This window comes from Carassius auratus, unplaced genomic scaffold (genome assembly GCF_003368295.1).
Source record: "Carassius auratus strain Wakin unplaced genomic scaffold, ASM336829v1 scaf_tig00039505, whole genome shotgun sequence".
Classification (NCBI taxonomy): Eukaryota; Metazoa; Chordata; class Actinopteri; order Cypriniformes; family Cyprinidae; genus Carassius; species Carassius auratus.
The window spans coordinates 7,501-20,000 of record NW_020526523.1 but is presented as its reverse complement, the minus strand read 5'-3'; the positions used below and the strand labels follow the sequence as shown (position 1 = coordinate 20,000).

The 12,500-nt window shown below is 39.2% G+C and overlaps 13 non-coding genes across 13 annotated transcripts; all 13 read left to right on the top strand.

The window, feature by feature from the left end:
• Positions 1–99: 99 nt before the first annotated feature.
• On the top strand, positions 100–218 carry LOC113083934 (5S ribosomal RNA). The gene has a single exon (XR_003283507.1). It is a non-coding gene; the product is annotated as a 5S ribosomal RNA (ribosomal RNA).
• Positions 219–1,149: 931 nt separating this feature from the next.
• On the top strand, positions 1,150–1,268 carry LOC113083959 (5S ribosomal RNA). Its single transcript, XR_003283531.1, has one exon. It is a non-coding gene; the product is annotated as a 5S ribosomal RNA (ribosomal RNA).
• Positions 1,269–2,668: 1,400 nt separating this feature from the next.
• LOC113083946 (5S ribosomal RNA) lies at positions 2,669–2,787 on the top strand. Its single transcript, XR_003283519.1, has one exon. It is a non-coding gene; the product is annotated as a 5S ribosomal RNA (ribosomal RNA).
• Positions 2,788–3,693: 906 nt separating this feature from the next.
• On the top strand, positions 3,694–3,812 carry LOC113083958 (5S ribosomal RNA). The gene has a single exon (XR_003283530.1). It is a non-coding gene; the product is annotated as a 5S ribosomal RNA (ribosomal RNA).
• A 909-nt stretch (positions 3,813–4,721) lies between these two features.
• LOC113083964 (5S ribosomal RNA) lies at positions 4,722–4,840 on the top strand. The gene has a single exon (XR_003283536.1). It is a non-coding gene; the product is annotated as a 5S ribosomal RNA (ribosomal RNA).
• A 497-nt stretch (positions 4,841–5,337) lies between these two features.
• Positions 5,338–5,456, top strand: LOC113083945 (5S ribosomal RNA). Its single transcript, XR_003283518.1, has one exon. It is a non-coding gene; the product is annotated as a 5S ribosomal RNA (ribosomal RNA).
• A 772-nt stretch (positions 5,457–6,228) lies between these two features.
• LOC113083944 (5S ribosomal RNA) lies at positions 6,229–6,347 on the top strand. Its single transcript, XR_003283517.1, has one exon. It is a non-coding gene; the product is annotated as a 5S ribosomal RNA (ribosomal RNA).
• Positions 6,348–7,475: 1,128 nt separating this feature from the next.
• Positions 7,476–7,594, top strand: LOC113083943 (5S ribosomal RNA). Its single transcript, XR_003283516.1, has one exon. It is a non-coding gene; the product is annotated as a 5S ribosomal RNA (ribosomal RNA).
• Positions 7,595–8,090: 496 nt separating this feature from the next.
• Positions 8,091–8,209, top strand: LOC113083942 (5S ribosomal RNA). The gene has a single exon (XR_003283515.1). It is a non-coding gene; the product is annotated as a 5S ribosomal RNA (ribosomal RNA).
• A 495-nt stretch (positions 8,210–8,704) lies between these two features.
• Positions 8,705–8,823, top strand: LOC113083931 (5S ribosomal RNA). Its single transcript, XR_003283504.1, has one exon. It is a non-coding gene; the product is annotated as a 5S ribosomal RNA (ribosomal RNA).
• Positions 8,824–9,318: 495 nt separating this feature from the next.
• Positions 9,319–9,437, top strand: LOC113083941 (5S ribosomal RNA). Its single transcript, XR_003283514.1, has one exon. It is a non-coding gene; the product is annotated as a 5S ribosomal RNA (ribosomal RNA).
• A 1,130-nt stretch (positions 9,438–10,567) lies between these two features.
• LOC113083940 (5S ribosomal RNA) lies at positions 10,568–10,686 on the top strand. The gene has a single exon (XR_003283513.1). It is a non-coding gene; the product is annotated as a 5S ribosomal RNA (ribosomal RNA).
• Positions 10,687–11,595: 909 nt separating this feature from the next.
• Positions 11,596–11,714, top strand: LOC113083938 (5S ribosomal RNA). Its single transcript, XR_003283511.1, has one exon. It is a non-coding gene; the product is annotated as a 5S ribosomal RNA (ribosomal RNA).
• The last annotated feature ends 786 nt before the right edge of the window (positions 11,715–12,500 follow it).

Below are 12,500 nucleotides of genomic sequence, written 5' to 3'. Positions count from 1 at the left end.
CAGGTGCTTTAAGATTTTGGGTTTTCTTTCCTACTTATATAATGTACTGGCGATTAGATTGGCTGATCTCTAAATAGCCCTCTCTTTGCAGCAGTCTTCGCTTACGGCCATACCAACCTGGCTATGCCCTATCTTGTCTGATCTCGGAAGCTAAGCAGGTTTGGGCCTGGTTAGTACTTGGATGGGAGACCGCCTGGGAATACCAGGTGCTGTAAGCTTTTTGGAAATTTTTCACTTAGTATATAATAATTTTGCAAATGGATGGGACACTGCCTGGGAATACCAGGTGCTTTAAACTTTTTGGAAAATTTCACAAATTATATAATAATTTTGCCAAAAAAAAAAGAGTCAATGCCCAATCTCTGAATCTTAGCAGGCTTAGGTCTGGATAGTACTTGGATGGGAGACCGCCAGGGAATACCAGGTGCTGTAAGCTTTTTGGAAATTTTTCACTTAGTATATAATAATTTTGCAAATGGATGGGACACTGCCTGGGAATACCAGGTGCTTTAAACTTTTTGGAAAATTTCACAAATTATATAATAATTTTGCCAAAAAAAAAAGAGTCAATGCCCAATCTCTGAATCTTAGCAGGCTTAGGTCTGGATAGTACTTGGATGGGAGACCGCCAGGGAATACCAGGTGCTGTAAGCTTTTTGGAAATTTTTCACTTAGTATATAATAATTTTGCCAAAAAATAGAGTCAATGCCGGTCTCTGAATATTAGCAGGTTTGGGTCTGGTTAGTACATGGATGGGAGACTGCCTGGGAATACCAGGTGCTTTAAACTTTTTGGAAAATTTTCACTTAGTATATAATAATTTTGCCAAAAAATAGAGTCAATGCCCGATTTCTGAATATTAGCAGGTTTGGGCCTGGTTAGTACATGGATGGGACACTGCCTGGGAATACCAGGTGCTTTAAACTTTTTGGAAAATTTCACAAATTATATAATAATTTTGCCAAAAAAAAAAGAGTCAATGCCCAATCTCTGAATCTTAGCAGGCTTAGGTCTGGTTAGTACTTGGATGAGAGACCGGCTAGGAATACCAGGTGCTTTAAGATTTTGGGTTTTCTTTCCTACTTATATAATGTACTGGCGATTAGATTGGCTGATCTCTAAATAGCCCTCTCTTTGCAGCAGTCTTCGCTTACGGCCATACCAACCTGGCTATGCCCTATCTTTTCTGATCTCGGAAGCTAAGCAGGTTTGGGCCTGGTTAGTACTTGGATGGGAGACCGCCTGGGAATACCAGGTGTTGTAAGCTTTATGGAAATTTTTCACTTAGTATATAATAATTTTGCCAAAAATAGAGTCAATGCCGGTCTCTGAATATTAGCAGGTTTGGGTCTGGTTAGTACATGGATGGGAGACTGCCTGGGAATACCAGGTGCTTTAAACTTTTTGGAAAATTTTCACTTAGTATATAATAATTTTGCCAAAAAATAGAGTCAATGCCCGATTTCTGAATATTAGCAGGTTTGGGCCTGGTTAGTACATGGATGGGACACTGCCTGGGAATACCAGGTGCTTTAAACTTTTTGGAAAATTTCACAAATTATATAATAATTTTGCCAAAAAAAAAAAGAGTCAATGCCCAATCTCTGAATCTTAGCAGGCTTAGGTCTGGATAGTACTTGGATGGGAGACCGCCTGGGAATACCAGGTGCTGTAAGCTTTTTGGAAATTTTTCACTTAGTATATAATAATTTTGCCAAAAAATAGAGTCAATGCCGGTCTCTGAATATTAGCAGGTTTGGGTCTGGTTAGTACATGGATGGGAGACTGCCTGGGAATACCAGGTGCTTTAAACTTTTTGGAAAATTTCACAAATTATATAATAATTTTGCCAAAAAAAAAAAAGAGTCAATGCCCAATCTCTGAATCTTAGCAGGCTTAGGTCTGGTTAGTACTTGGATGGGAGACCGCCTGGGAATACCAGGTGCTGTAAGCTTTTTGGAAATTTTTTCACTTAGTATATAATAATTTTGCAAATGGATGGGACACTGCCTGGGAATACCAGGTGCTTTAAACTTTTTGGAAAATTTCACAAATTATATAATAATTTTGCCAAAAAAAAAGAGTCAATGCCCAATCTCTGAATCTTAGCAGGCTTAGGTCTGGATAGTACTTGGATGGGAGACCGCCAGGGAATACCAGGTGCTGTAAGCTTTTTGGAAATTTTTCACTTAGTATATAATAATTTTGCCAAAAAATAGAGTCAATGCCGGTCTCTGAATATTAGCAGGTTTGGGTCTGGTTAGTACATGGATGGGAGACTGCCTGGGAATACCAGGTGCTTTAAACTTTTTGGAAAATTTTCACTTAGTATATAATAATTTTGCCAAAAAATAGAGTCAATGCCCGATTTCTGAATATTAGCAGGTTTGGGCCTGGTTAGTACATGGATGGGACACTGCCTGGGAATACCAGGTGCTTTAAACTTTTTGGAAAATTTCACAAATTATATAATAATTTTGCCAAAAAAAAAAGAGTCAATGCCCAATCTCTGAATCTTAGCAGGCTTAGGTCTGGTTAGTACTTGGATGAGAGACCGGCTAGGAATACCAGGTGCTTTAAGATTTTGGGTTTTCTTTCCTACTTATATAATGTACTGGCGATTAGATTGGCTGATCTCTAAATAGCCCTCTCTTTGCAGCAGTCTTCGCTTACGGCCATACCAACCTGGCTATGCCCTATCTTGTCTGATCTCGGAAGCTAAGCAGGTTTGGGCCTGGTTAGTACTTGGATGGGAGACCGCCTGGGAATACCAGGTGTTGTAAGCTTTATGGAAATTTTTCACTTAGTATATAATAATTTTGCCAAAAAATAGAGTCAATGCCGGTCTCTGAATATTAGCAGGTTTGGGTCTGGTTAGTACATGGATGGGAGACTGCCTGGGAATACCAGGTGCTTTAAACTTTTTGGAAAATTTTCACTTAGTATATAATAATTTTGCCAAAAAATAGAGTCAATGCCCGATTTCTGAATATTAGCAGGTTTGGGCCTGGTTAGTACATTTATGGGACACTGCCTGGGAATACCAGGTGCTTTAAACTTTTTGGAAAATTTCACAAATTATATAATAATTTTGCCAAAAAAAAAAAGAGTCAATGCCCAATCTCTGAATCTTAGCAGGCTTAGGTCTGGATAGTACTTGGATGGGAGACCGCCTGGGAATACCAGGTGCTGTAAGCTTTTTGGAAATTTTTCACTTAGTATATAATAATTTTGCCAAAAAATAGAGTCAATGCCGGTCTCTGAATATTAGCAGGTTTGGGTCTGGTTAGTACATGGATGGGAGACTGCCTGGGAATACCAGGTGCTTTAAACTTTTTGGAAAATTTTCACTTAGTATATAATAATTTTGCCAAAAAATAGAGTCAATGCCCGATTTCTGAATATTAGCAGGTTTGGGCCTGGTTAGTATATGGATGGGACACTGCCTGGGAATACCAGGTGCTTTAAACTTTTTGGAAAATTTCACAAATTATATAATAATTTTGCCAAAAAAAAAGAGTCAATGCCCAATCTCTGAATCTTAGCAGGCTTAGGTCTGGTTAGTACTTGGATGAGAGACCGGCTAGGAATACCAGGTGCTTTAAGATTTTGGGTTTTCTTTCCTACTTATATAATGTACTGGCGATTAGATTGGCTGATCTCTAAATAGCCCTCTCTTTGCGGCAGTCTTTGCTTACAGCCATACCAACCTGGCTATGCCCTATCTCGTCTGATCTCGGAAGCTAAGCAGGTTTGGGCCTGGTTAGTACTTGGATGGGAGACCACCTGGGAATGCCAGGTGTTGTAAGATTTATGGAAATTTTTCACTTAGTATATAATAATTTTGCCAAAAAATAGAGTCAATGCCGGTCTCTGAATATTAGCAGGTTTGGGTCTGGTTAGTACATGGATGGGAGACTGCCTGGGAATACCAGGTGCTTTAAAGTTTTTGGAAAATTTTCACTTAGTATATAATAATTTTGCCAAAAAAATAGAGTCAATGCCCGATTTCTGAATATTAGCAGGTTTGGGCCTGGTTAGTACATGGATGGGACACTGCCTGGGAATACCAGGTGCTTTAAACTTTTTGGAAAATTTCACAAATTATATAATAATTTTGCCAAAAAAAAAAAGAGTCAATGCCCAATCTCTGAATCTTAGCAGGCTTAGGTCTGGTTAGTACTTGGATGGGAGACCGCCTGGGAATACCAGGTGCTGTAAGCTTTTTGGAAATTTTTCACTTAGTATATAATAATTTTGCCAAAAAATAGAGTCAATGCCGGTCTCTGAATATAAGCAGGTTTGGGTCTGGTTAGTACATGGATGGGAGACTGCCTGGGAATACCAGGTGCTTTAAACTTTTTGGAAAATTTTCACTTAGTATATAATAATTTTGCCAAAAAATAGAGTCAATGCCCGATTTCTGAATATTAGCAGGTTTGGGCCTGGTTAGTACATGGATGGGACACTGCCTGGGAATACCAGGTGCTTTAAACTTTTTGGAAAATTTCACAAATTATATAATAATTTTGCCAAAAAAAAAAGAGTCAATGCCCAATCTCTGAATCTTAGCAGGCTTAGGTCTGGTTAGTACTTGGATGAGAGGACCGGCTAGGAATACCAGGTGCTTTAAGATTTTGGGTTTTCTTTCCTACTTATATAATGTACTGGCGATTAGATTGGCTGATCTCTAAATAGCCCTCTCTTTGCGGCAGTCTTCGCTTACGTCTATACCAACCTGGCTATGCCCTATCTTGTCTGATCTCGGAAGCTAAGCAGGTTTGGGCCTGGTTAGTACTTGGATGGGAGACCGCCTGGGAATACCAGGTGTTGTAAGCTTTATGGAAATTTTTCACTTAGTATATAATAATTTTGCCAAAAAATAGAGTCAATGCCGGTCTCTGAATATTAGCAGGTTTGGGTCTGGTTAGTACATGGATGGGAGACTGCCTGGGAATACCAGGTGCTTTAAACTTTTTGGAAAATTTTCACTTAGTATATAATATTTTTGCCAAAAAATAGAGTCAATGCCCGATTTCTGAATATTAGCAGGTTTGGGCCTGGTTAGTACATGGATGGGACACTGCCTGGGAATACCAGGTGCTTTAAACTTTTTGGAAAATTTCACAAATTATATAATAATTTTGCCAAAAAAAAAAAAGAGTCAATGCCCAATCTCTGAATCTTAGCAGGCTTAGGTCTGGTTAGTACTTGGATGAGAGACCGGCTAGGAATACCAGGTGCTTTAAGATTTTGGGTTTTCTTTCCTACTTATATAATGTACTGGCGATTAGATTGGCTGATCTCTAAATAGCCCTCTCTTTGCGGCAGTCTTCGCTTACGGCCATACCAACCTGGCTATGCCCTATCTTGTCTGATCTCGGAAGCTAAGCAGGTTTGGGCCTGGTTAGTACTTGGATGGGAGACCGCCTGGGAATACCAGGTGTTGTAAGCTTTATGGAAATTTTTCACTTAGTATATAATAATTTTGCCAAAAAATAGAGTCAATGCCCGATTTCTGAATATTAGCAGGTTTGGGCCTGGTTAGTACATGGATGGGACACTGCCTGGGAATACCAGGTGCTTTAAACTTTTTGGAAAATTTCACAAATTATATAATAATTTTGCCAAAAAAAAAAAAGAGTCAATGCCCAATCTCTGAATCTTAGCAGGCTTAGGTCTGGTTAGTACTTGGATGGGAGACCGCCTGGGAATACCAGGTGCTGTAAGCTTTTTGGAAATTTTTCACTTAGTATATAATAATTTTGCCAAAAAATAGAGTCAATGCCGGTCTCTGAATATTAGCAGGTTTGGGTCTGGTTAGTACATGGATGGGAGACTGCCTGGGAATACCAGGTGCTTTAAACTTTTTGGAAAATTTTCACTTAGTATATAATAATTTTGCCAAAAATAGAGTCAATGCCCGATTTCTGAATATTAGCAGGTTTGGGCCTGGTTAGTACATGGATGGGACACTGCCTGGGAATACCAGGTGCTTTAAACTTTTTGGAAAATTTCACAAATTATATAATAATTTTGCATAAAAAAAAAAGAGTCAATGCCCAATCTCTGAATCTTAGCAGGCTTAGGTCTGGTTAGTACTTGGATGAGAGACCGGCTAGGAATACCAGGTGCTTTAAGATTTTGGGTTTTCTTGCCTACTTATATAATGTACTGGCGATTAGATTGGCTGATCTCTAAATAGCCCTCTCTTTGCGGCAGTCTTCGCTTACGGCCATACCAACCTGGCTATGCCCTATCTTGTCTGATCTCGGAAGCTAAGCAGGTTTGGGCCTGGTTAGTACTTGGATGGGAGACCGCCTGGGAATACCAGGTGTTGTAAGCTTTATGGAAATTTTTCACTTAGTATATAATAATTTTGCCAAAAAATAGAGTCAATGCCGGTCTCTGAATATTAGCAGGTTTGGGTCTGGTTAGTACATGGATGGGAGACTGCCTGGGAATACCAGGTGCTTTAAACTTTTTGGAAAATTTTCACTTAGTATATAATAATTTTGCCAAAAAATAGAGTCAATGCCCGATTTCTGAATATTAGCAGGTTTGGGCCTGGTTAGTACATGGATGGGACACTGCCTGGGAATACCAGGTGCTTTAAACTTTTTTGGAAAATTTCACAAATTATATAATAATTTTGCCAAAAAAAAAAAGAGTCAATGCCCAATCTCTGAATCTTAGCAGGCTTAGGTCTGGTTAGTACTTGGATGGGAGACCGCCTGGGAATACCAGGTGCTGTAAGCTTTTTGGAAATTTTTCACTTAGTATATAATAATTTTGCAAATGGATGGGACACTGCCTGGGAATACCAGGTGCTTTAAACTTTATGGAAAATTTCACAAATTATATAATAATTTTGCCAAAAAAAAAAAAAGTCAATGCCCAATCTCTGAATCTTAGCAGGCTTAGGTCTGGATAGTACTTGGATGGGAGACCGCCAGGGAATACCAGGTGCTGTAAGCTTTTTGGAAATTTTTCACTTAGTATATAATAATTTTGCCAAAAAATAGAGTCAATGCCGGTCTCTGAATATTAGCAGGTTTGGGTCTGGTTAGTACATGGATGGGAGACTGCCTGGGAATACCAGGTGCTTTAAACTTTTTGGAAAATTTTCACTTAGTATATAATAATTTTGCCAAAAAATAGAGTCAATGCCCGATTTCTGAATATTAGCAGGTTTGGGCCTGGTTAGTACATGGATGGGACACTGCCTGGGAATACCAGGTGCTTTAAACGTTTTGGAAAATTTCACAAATTATATAATAATTTTGCATAAAAAAAAAAGAGTCAATGCCCAATCTCTGAATCTTAGCAGGCTTAGGTCTGGTTAGTACTTGGATGAGAGACCGGCTAGGAATACCAGGTGCTTTAAGATTTTGGGTTTTCTTGCCTACTTATATAATGTACTGGCGATTAGATTGGCTGATCTCTAAATAGCCCTCTCTTTGCGGCAGTCTTCGCTTACGGCCATACCAACCTGGCTATGCCCTATCTTGTCTGATCTCGGAAGCTAAGCAGGTTTGGGCCTGGTTAGTACTTGGATGGGAGACCGCCTGGGAATACCAGGTGTTGTAAGCTTTATGGAAATTTTTCACTTAGTATATAATAATTTTGCCAAAAAATAGAGTCAATGCCGGTCTCTGAATATTAGCAGGTTTGGGTCTGGTTAGTACATGGATGGGAGACTGCCTGGGAATACCAGGTGCTTTAAACTTTTTGGAAAATTTTCACTTAGTATATAATAATTTTGCCAAAAAATAGAGTCAATGCCCGATTTCTGAATATTAGCAGGTTTGGGCCTGGTTAGTACATGGATGGGACACTGCCTGGGAATACCAGGTGCTTTAAACGTTTTGGAAAATTTCACAAATTATATAATAATTTTGCATAAAAAAAAAAGAGTCAATGCCCAATCTCTGAATCTTAGCAGGCTTAGGTCTGGTTAGTACTTGGATGAGAGACCGGCTAGGAATACCAGGTGCTTTAAGATTTTGGGTTTTCTTGCCTACTTATATAATGTACTGGCGATTAGATTGGCTGATCTCTAAATAGCCCTCTCTTTGCGGCAGTCTTCGCTTACGGCCATACCAACCTGGCTATGCCCTATCTTGTCTGATCTCGGAAGCTAAGCAGGTTTGGGCCTGGTTAGTACTTGGATGGGAGACCGCCTGGGAATACCAGGTGTTGTAAGCTTTATGGAAATTTTTCACTTAGTATATAATAATTTTGCCAAAAAATAGAGTCAATGCCGGTCTCTGAATATTAGCAGGTTTGGGTCTGGTTAGTACATGGATGGGAGACTGCCTGGGAATACCAGGTGCTTTAAACTTTTTGGAAAATTTTCACTTAGTATATAATAATTTTGCCAAAAAATAGAGTCAATGCCCGATTTCTGAATATTAGCAGGTTTGGGCCTGGTTAGTACATGGATGGGACACTGCCTGGGAATACCAGGTGCTTTAAACTTTTTGGAAAATTTCACAAATTATATAATAATTTTGCCAAAAAAAAAAGAGTCAATGCCCAATCTCTGAATCTTAGCAGGCTTAGGTCTGGTTAGTACTTGGATGAGAGACCGGCTAGGAATACCAGGTGCTTTAAGATTTTGGGTTTTCTTTCCTACTTATATAATGTACTGGCGATTAGATTGGCTGATCTCTAAATAGCCCTCTCTTTGCGGCAGTCTTCGCTTGCGGCCATACCAACCTGGCTATGCCCTATCTCGTCTGATCTCGGAAGCTAAGCAGGTTTGGGCCTGGTTAGTACTTGGATGGGAGACCGCCTGGGAATACCAGGTGCTGTAAGCTTTTTGGAAATTTTTCACTTAGTATATAATAATTTTGCCAAAAAATAGAGTCAATGCCGGTCTCTGAATATTAGCAGGTTTGGGTCTGGTTAGTACATGGATGGGAGACTGCCTGGGAATACCAGGTGCTTTAAACTTTTTGGAAAATTTTCACTTAGTATATAATAATTTTGCCAAAAAATAGAGTCAATGCCCGATTTCTGAATATTAGCAGGTTTGGGCCTGGTTAGTACATGGATGGGACACTGCCTGGGAATACCAGGTGCTTTAAACTTTTTGGAAAATTTCACAAATTATATAATAATTTTGCCAAAAAAAAAAGAGTCAATGCCCAATCTCTGAATCTTAGCAGGCTTAGGTCTGGTTAGTACTTGGATGAGAGACCGGCTAGGAATACCAGGTGCTTTAAGATTTTGGGTTTTCTTTCCTACTTATATAATGTACTGGCGATTAGATTGGCTGATCTCTAAATAGCCCTCTCTTTGCGGCAGTCTTCGCTTACGGCCATACCAACCTGGCTATGCCCTATCTTGTCTGATCTCGGAAGCTAAGCAGGTTTGGGCCTGGTTAGTACTTGGATGGGAGACCGCCTGGGAATACCAGGTGTTGTAAGCTTTATGGAAATTTTTCACTTAGTATATAATAATTTTGCCAAAAAATAGAGTCAATGCCGGTCTCTGAATATTAGCAGGTTTGGGTCTGGTTAGTACATGGATGGGAGACTGCCTGGGAATACCAGGTGCTTTAAACTTTTTGGAAAATTTTCACTTAGTATATAATAATTTTGCCAAAAAATAGAGTCAATGCCCGATTTCTGAATATTAGCAGGTTTGGGCCTGGTTAGTACATGGATGGGACACTGCCTGGGAATACCAGGTGCTTTAAACTTTTTGGAAAATTTCACAAATTATATAATAATTTTGCCAAAAAAAAAAAAAAGAATCAATGCCCAATCTCTGAATCTTAGCAGGCTTAGGTCTGGTTAGTACTTGGATGGGAGACCGCCTGGGAATACCAGGTGCTGTAAGCTTTTTGGAAATTTTTCACTTAGTATATAATAATTTTGCAAATGGATGGGACACTGCCTGGGAATACCAGGTGCTTTAAACTTTTTGGAAAATTTCACAAATTATATAATAATTTTGCCAAAAAAAAAAAAGAGTCAATGCCCAATCTCTGAATCTTAGCAGGCTTAGGTCTGGATAGTACTTGGATGGGAGACCGCCAGGGAATACCAGGTGCTGTAAGCTTTTTGGAAATTTTTCACTTAGTATATAATAATTTTGCCAAAAAATAGAGTCAATGCCGGTCTCTGAATATTAGCAGGTTTGGGTCTGGTTAGTACATGGATGGGAGACTGCCTGGGAATACCAGGTGCTTTAAACTTTTTGGAAAATTTTCACTTAGTATATAATAATTTTGCCAAAAAATAGAGTCAATGCCCGATTTCTGAATATTAGCAGGTTTGGGCCTGGTTAGTACATGGATGGGACACTGCCTGGGAATACCAGGTGCTTTAAACTTTTTGGAAAATTTCACAAATTATATAATAATTTTGCCAAAAAAAAAAGAGTCAATGCCCAATCTCTGAATCTTAGCAGGCTTAGGTCTGGTTAGTACTTGGATGAGAGACCGGCTAGGAATACCAGGTGCTTTAAGATTTTGGGTTTTCTTTCCTACTTATATAATGTACTGGCGATTAGATTGGCTGATCTCTAAATAGCCCTCTCTTTGCAGCAGTCTTCGCTTACGGCCATACCAACCTGGCTATGCCCTATCTTGTCTGATCTCGGAAGCTAAGCAGGTTTGGGCCTGGTTAGTACTTGGATGGGAGACCGCCTGGGAATACCAGGTGTTGTAAGCTTTATGGAAATTTTTCACTTAGTATATAATAATTTTGCCAAAAAATAGAGTCAATGCCGGTCTCTGAATATTAGCAGGTTTGGGTCTGGTTAGTACATGGATGGGAGACTGCCTGGGAATACCAGGTGCTTTAAACTTTTTGGAAAATTTTCACTTAGTATATAATAATTTTGCCAAAAAATAGAGTCAATGCCCGATTTCTGAATATTAGCAGGTTTGGGCCTGGTTAGTACATGGATGGGACACTGCCTGGGAATACCAGGTGCTTTAAACTTTTGGAAAATTTCACAAATTATATAATAATCTTGCCAAAAAAAAAAAAGAGTCAATGCCCAATCTCTGAATCTTAGCAGGCTTAGGTCTGGTTAGTACTTGGATGGGAGACCGCCTGGGAATACCAGGTGCTGTAAGCTTTTTGGAAATTTTTCACTTAGTATATAATAATTTTGCCAAAAAATAGAGTCAATGCCGGTCTCTGAATATTAGCAGGTTTGGGTCTGGTTAGTACATGGATGGGAGACTGCCTGGGAATACCAGGTGCTTTAAACTTTTTGGAAAATTTTCACTTAGTATATAATAATTTTGCCAAAAAATAGAGTCAATGCCCGATTTCTGAATATTAGCAGGTTTGGGCCTGGTTAGTACATGGATGGGACACTGCCTGGGAATACCAGGTGCTTTAAACTTTTTGGAAAATTTCACAAATTATATAATAATTTTGCATAAAAAAAAAAAGAGTCAATGCCCAATCTCTGAATCTTAGCAGGCTTAGGTCTGGTTAGTACTTGGATGAGAGACCGGCTAGGAATACCAGGTGCTTTAAGATTTTGGGTTTTCTTGCCTACTTATATAATGTACTGGCGATTAGATTGGCTGATCTCTAAATAGCCCTCTCTTTGCGGCAGTCTTCGCTTACGGCCATACCAACCTGGCTATGCCCTATCTTGTCTGATCTCGGAAGCTAAGCAGGTTTGGGCCTGGTTAGTACTTGGATGGGAGACCGCCTGGGAATACCAGGTGTTGTAAGCTTTATGGAAATTTTTCACTTAGTATATAATAATTTTGCCAAAAAATAGAGTCAATGCCGGTCTCTGAATATTAGCAGGTTTGGGTCTGGTTAGTACATGGATGGGAGACTGCCTGGGAATACCAGGTGCTTTAAACTTTTTGGAAAATTTTCACTTAGTATATAATAATTTTGCCAAAAAATAGAGTCAATGCCCGATTTCTGAATATTAGCAGGTTTGGGCCTGGTTAGTACATGGATGGGACACTGCCTGGGAATACCAGGTGCTTTAAACTTTTTGGAAAATTTCACAAATTATATAATAATTTTGCCAAAAAAAAAAGGGTCAATGCCCAATCTCTGAATCTTAGCAGGCTTAGGTCTGGTTAGTACTTGGATGGGAGACCGCCTGGGAATACCAGGTGCTGTAAGCTTTTTGGAAATTTTTCACTTAGTATATAATAATTTTGCAAATGGATGGGACACTGCCTGGGAATACCAGGTGCTTTAAACTTTATGGAAAATTTCACAAATTATATAATAATTTTGCCAAAAAAAAAAGAGTCAATGCCCAATCTCTGAATCTTAGCAGGCTTAGGTCTGGATAGTACTTGGATGGGAGACCGCCAGGGAATACCAGGTGCTGTAAGCTTTTTGGAAATTTTTCACTTAGTATATAATAATTTTGCCAAAAAATAGAGTCAATGCCGGTCTCCTGAATATTAGCAGGTTTGGGTCTGGTTAGTACATGGATGGGAGACTGCCTGGGAATACCAGGTGCTTTAAACTTTTTGGAAATTTTCACTTAG